Below are 6,490 nucleotides of genomic sequence, written 5' to 3'. Positions count from 1 at the left end.
TTTTTTTGCTGAATGATGATCTTAATTCTTTGACGAGAATGCTTGGAAATATTGACTCAATTAAATTACAGTGTTGTAGCTTAAGCGGGAAAGAAAATGATGTATTTGCCTTCATCATCATTTTCTATTTTAACTGTAGAAGGTATTTAAAGCTGCGTAGTGAAATACTGAGGTGGATATTTAAACTGAAGACGTAAGTGCTAGGTTTTGAATTAGCAGTCACCACAAACACCCAAGTGTCAGTTCCGTCTTACAGTACAGTGCAGTTTCATAGTTCAAAATATTTAGTAGTACAGTTTTTATGTTACAGTATAGTAGGGAATCAAGCCAGCTTTGTCACTCCTATTAATTGGTCATTAATTAAGCATTCTCATCCCTGTTAATGCATGAAAATGCTGCTGAACGAGTTTTGAGAAGTCTCCCTGATTTGAGATGCAAAAATATGTCGCAGACTTTGAGTAAGGAATGAAACACATCCTTTCTTCCAGACCTTGTTGCTATATATCATGAAGAAATAGATTTGGAAATAATCTTTACAGCACTATGTGTTTGCCAAACGTGCAGTGGTTTGTATTTTTGTTAGCTTACATCATTAGCAGAGATTGTTTCAAGTGCCTTCCCACTCTGCTGTCACACAGTGAGAGCAGAGTCTGGTCTCCATTAGCAGCTGTCCATCACGCCTGTTTCCTTCCTACACTCTGCGTAATCACAGCCCAATGACTGACTGCAGTGCTGTGTTTCAGCCCACATTTCCTACTCTGTGGCCTCTCTTTCCTCCCTGGTAAGCCTGAGGCAGATTTGCTGGAAGCTGTTTTTTTCTGCTGCTTGCGTCTTTAGTGTATTGAAAAAATTAATGCTTGGGTACTAAAAGCAGGATTTAAATAGACTTCAGGAGTGGAAGACCAGATGATGTGATACCCAGGAGCCACTGTTGTAATATGTTTGTGTGGTCCAAACCAAAGTACCACGCTACCCTCACACTGTGTTTGTCTATGTATGGCTTTTAAAGCAGTCATTTATATAATTGCCTGAAGGCTTCTGCATTTGCATGGAACATGGAGATGGTATTTGCTTTCTTAGCCTGCAATGATTTAACCCAAATCCCTGGAGGACTGGAGGACTTGGAGCTAATCCCTGCTCTCTAAACATTTGCATTACAGTATAATACAATGTTTTGTATTATGCACTAGATCGCTAAAAATCTCAGAAATTATCCAGATAGGTGAATTCAAACCACCATCCTCACTGAGTGGTCTAAGACAAGCTGGAGAGCCATTTTCTTTTCTGTGAATCTCACAGTCTCCTCTCTCACCTTTACCAGGGCATGCAGGAAATAATTTTTCTGCGTCCTCTTCCCTAGGGTACTCCTGTTTTCCAGGTCATCTTCCAGAAGACATAGACTTGAATTCTCCTGAGCAGAGGAAGGACCAAACTCAGACCTCCCACATAACGTGTGTGTATTCTGAAATCTGGATATTCGTAGAAGAATATTGGAACCACATTCTATAGCTTCTTTTAGGGATAAATCTCATACAAAACTTTCAAAAGCACATACAGGCTCCAGTTCCTGGATGCGTAATTTGGGATATGTTTAGTACGAATTGGTACAATGGGACAAGTTTTCTGGAGAAAGCTTTTTCAGATAGGCTCTGAATTTTGGTTCTCCAGGCTGAGGTGAGGGGCTCCATGCACTGTACCAGGAGACTGCAGAGGTAGTTTAGATCCCACTCAGGCGCAATGCCTTGTTTAAGAGGCATGCATGGTATGGAAATGCCAGGAGCCTTCATTGCATCTAAATGAAATCCTTGCATCAGGCCACCTCAGCAAATGCTAATAACAGACAGAAATTTACAATTTCCACTAACTAGTTCTGTAAAAAAGAATTTAATTACAGCAAAGCCATTGGTACAAATTCTGTTTACTCCTGAAAAATAAGTCAAAGGAATAATTGGCAAAAAAATAATCCTATTTGGTGAAAACAGGCACTGCTAAGCAACATGGGAAGGATGCTAATTGTACCCTACTAATGAATAAAATTATGCAGCAGCTGATGTAAATTCTGTCCACAAAAACAAATCCTTTGTAAACAAGTACATGGTTAAATTTTAAGAATGAATTATGCACATGAAAGCTGTAACTTTCCTATGCTGCTTGAATGGCTCTCAGAGTACTGTATCCCAATGTTCACTATTCATGAGTGGCCTGTTGCTTTTCTTGCTTTATGGTATCTGTTCCATTGACTGCTCTGCAGATGGGTTGCCCTTCATTACCACAAAGCTTAACATTGGCATGGGAGTGATTTGCTTTGTGTCTGAAATGACGTGTAGTGCTTTCTCCTTGAATGAATCCAAAGGATTTAGAATTACCTTTCTTTGGGCTTTTTATTTTTTTAGTGGCGTTGCTTTTGGGAAACTTAAGAGAGCACAGGAAGGGAAATGGTAGTACAGTGGAGGAGCTGTGGTAACAAGCATTTAATGATTTTCTGTCTGCCATTATTCTACGCATCAGATGCACGTTGGACTGAAAAAGACATCTCTGTGTAGTTATTAACAGTGTGATCCCAAGTGCTGCTGTAGCAAAGTATGTTTTCATTTAAGTATATTCACTGGCTCAACTCTTACTCTGAGATCATTTAATGAAGGTTAGTAGTAATTCCATAATAAAGTAGATTACTGGAACTATTCTTAATTGACATTACAACTACTAAAAGCAGAGATTGACACCCAAATTCAGTAAAACTCAGAATATGTAATAATACACTTTTCATTTGTTTTGGCTTAATGAATGCTGTTGTAAGAGCTGCTGGAATGAGCCCATCCAAATTAGGAAGCAGCAGGCTATTTTAGAGGCTCTCTAAGCTTCATAATTACTCAGAGAGAGGAAATGGGAGAGTGAGGAAGAGGGAGAGGAGGAAGAAGGAGAACTGGGAAAGGAAAATACCTACCACATATTCAGTAGAAACAAGTAGCAGAGAAGGGAAACCAGAGTTAGTATTGAGACTGTGATGACTACATGACCAATTTTCTTTCAAGTATTTTTTAAGTAGCTTGAGTTTTTTATCTGTGTTGTTGGTCTTGTTGTTCTGCACCTGCAATTCATCTCAAACAACCACAGTGTTCAGTAATCTGCTTTTTGCGGGAGCTTTGTGCTTTGCTTTTAAGTTTTGGTGGATAAACCTTGGACAAATCTGAAACCATAAAGTAACCATGTTGATGCTGCCACTTAAAACAGGTTAAGTCATGCAAATGCTTTAGATACTGTTCACAATTCAGGTGAATTACATGTGATGTATTAACAGTTCATTTTCAAAGTGTATATATGTAAGGTCACTGTAAAGCTTTTTATGTACTCCAATTTATGCTGTAATGAAATAAATACATACGAAAGGCTTATGCTCGCTCCCCTTAGAGGTTTCTGAGTAACTGTTGTTTTTCCTTTGTCATCTGTCTGATCAGTAAACAGTATTATGTATGTTCTTTTCATGAAACAAAGACAGAATTAGGTGGATGGTCACAAAGGCAAAATCTTCAGGAAATGCTCTGAATATTAGGAACATGAAATACTCGGCGGTGAAAGCACTAAGTTTTAAGTACAGATTTGCATAAATTCCAGTTCCACTGATTTTTATTTCCTGTTATGTTTATTTTTTTTTCCTGGAAAAATGTTAAAATATTTACTTGTTAATGTTATGTGCAGGTTTTCCCAGTGTGCTCTCCTTTCTATGTCAGACATAGGATTTTTGACGGCAGTAGATATAAGAGCAGAATCAAGCACAACTTGAGCTTAGGATGTTGTCTCTTACTTATTGTCTCATCTGTTAGTTTGCTGAAATGATATCATAGAACCCTTTTGAAAACTCCAGGATTCATAGTGAGACTCAGTGAAGTTTGACATGGTATCATTCACGTTACATGTAATTTTCCTTTGCCAACCCAATGTACAAGTTCTATTTTGACTTTTTTATGTTCTCTGCATAACACCCAAATTATGCTGCTGGATAAACCAGGATAAATCAGGAACAACTTAACTAGGGATCTATTTAGGAAAAAAAGAAACAGCTTATAGATTTAGGCAATCACTAATTTAAAATGTATTTTTTGTATGTTTGCTTGTTTTTTTAAAAAACTGATTTCATTACAACATAATTTTTTTTTAACTATGTCACTTTCTATTTTTCTCTGTGCTGTTAACTAGATACCAGAAAACATAGTGCCAGTGACATTTCATATTACATGTATATTCCCTTTGGGTTCACTGACCATTGTCATAGAGTCATAGAATGATTTGAGTTGGAAATTCAAAGGCCATCCAGTCCAACTTCTCTATAATGAACAGGGACACTTACAGCAGATCAGAGTGCTCAGAGCCCTGCGCAGCCTGGCCTTGGGTGTCTCCAGAGATGGGAAATCTACCACCTCTCTGGGCAATCTGTATCAATACCTCACCAGCCTTATTGTAAAAGACATTTTCCTTGCATCTAATCTATATCTCCCCTCTTTTAGTTTGAAGCTATTTCCCCTTGTCCTATCACAGGAGACCCTACTAAAGAGTCTGTCCCCTTTATTATTGCCCCCACATTCCTCAGATTAGTTAGCCCATAAGCTCTAGCATCAAGACTGGAAGGAAATATGAATGGGCCCAAGAACTTATGTCACATCATGGCATTAATTTTCCAGTTCTGAAACACTGCACCAACTGTGGCTCAAAGGATTTGGGTTTCTGATTTGGGTGCAGAGCATTCCCTCATATCATCTGTGTCCAAGTATGATACACATTTTTAACATGATGTTTAGCATTTGTTTGCATGCATCCATGCATTTGGGCTTCAAAAATCACAGAGGTTTCTGTATGAAAGCATCCAGAGATGCAGTGTTGTCTTTATTCATTGGAAGGCAGAGAAGTCTTGCTGGTAGACAAATTGCTTTTGTTCTTAGACTGTGCAAACAGTAAGGGCATGTATACCTGGGAAGTGCCATAGCATACATAGTAATTAGCAAATACACAAAAAAACAAGCTCATCAAACATGAGCTTACAACCTATGGATAGATGTATGTTGTGGGTGAAGACAAAGGCAGCTAATTATTAGTAATTATTCCTGTTGTGACCATGCCTAGGAACAGCCCCTGGTCTTTTTTCAGGGCCATGTTGTCCTGGCACCTATAAACAGAAAAGAAACAAGTCAAAGACTAAGTATAACTCGGTGGCTAAAAGTAGATCAGGGAAGCAGGGAGGTAAGTGGCATTTATTACTCAGCTATGACAACACCTGCAGGCTTGTGTTTGAAAAGAACATGGAGAGCATCTGCACCTCCAACAGCACCTGGAGCAATTGTAAGCAAGCAGGCTTATCTGTGAAGAAAGGGAGTAGGCAAGACACAACAGGGATGCTGCTTGGCAGCAAGGAACAGAGAGGAGCTGAACCAGGACCCTCTGAATGACAGCTGTGCTGACAAGCAGTCCTTGGAAGGGTGCGAGGAAATGATATTTGCCTGGCAGTCTTACTGTTGTTCCTCTACTGCTGTGCCCTCCGTGCTGAAGGTGACACACACAGATCATTCTTCCCACCCAATTTTCAATTTTTTCTCCTCCTTCTCTCATTTTTTCCTTTATAACGTGTTTGATTTCTGTCTTGGCTTGAATGCTCTAATAGGGGGCTGTGAATTTGAAAAAAATTACCAACTGGACACCAATGAAATTCCTTTTTATTTTATTTCTCTCAAGAAATCATTAGCTCATTAGTTTTCCCCCCAGATCAGGCGGGGCAGGCTTAATGCACCTGCTCTTGGGCAGAATGGTGCAACTTACCCAAGCTGCTTGCTTCCTAAGGAAAGACAGTTGTGAGCAATTAATGAGTCATAAGGCAGACTTAAGGCAAGAGCTCTGCTCCCTTTGTTAAGGTACTGGTGCTTTCAGTCACTGTAGCCTGTAACTCAGCAGAGAAACTAACCGCAGGATGATAGTACTGAGCAGGAAGGAGATCTCTGAAGAATGGAGGACAGACTGAGCTGCTGCAAAATTATGTTAGTTCCCACACCATTTAGAAACCATTATCAGTACTCAGGGCATAATTTACTGACTGCTTGCTAGTGTATTACAGATTCAGTTGTTTTATTGTTGTGTTTGAGTTGTTTGGTTTTTTTTGTGTTTTTTCTTCCCCTCCCCCTGCTGCTTTGCAGTTCTTTGCATTTGTGGAAAAACACTGCAGATCTTGCAAGCAGAAAACCTGTAGCAATTTTTATTAATTTTCATGGGCAACTGAATCTGTCATCTGTGGTGATGGATTATACTTCTCTCTTGTCCTTTTCTAATTAAATAAAATGCTGAATCTTGGTTAGAAACAGAGAAGGAAGTGATGAGATTAATAGTTTCTGGACCTTAGAGAAAACAAAGAAGACAACTTCTGCTTATGTTATCTGTCTCTTTTTAGATCATAATGAAATCCTAAGCAGGCAGAGAACCTTCTAAAAATGTGAGTTACGCCATTACAAAA

This window comes from Phasianus colchicus, chromosome 2, assembly GCF_987193195.1.
Source record: "Phasianus colchicus chromosome 2, bPhaCol1.hap1.1, whole genome shotgun sequence".
Taxonomy (NCBI): Eukaryota; Metazoa; Chordata; class Aves; order Galliformes; family Phasianidae; genus Phasianus; species Phasianus colchicus.
This window is presented reverse-complemented; position numbering follows the sequence as displayed.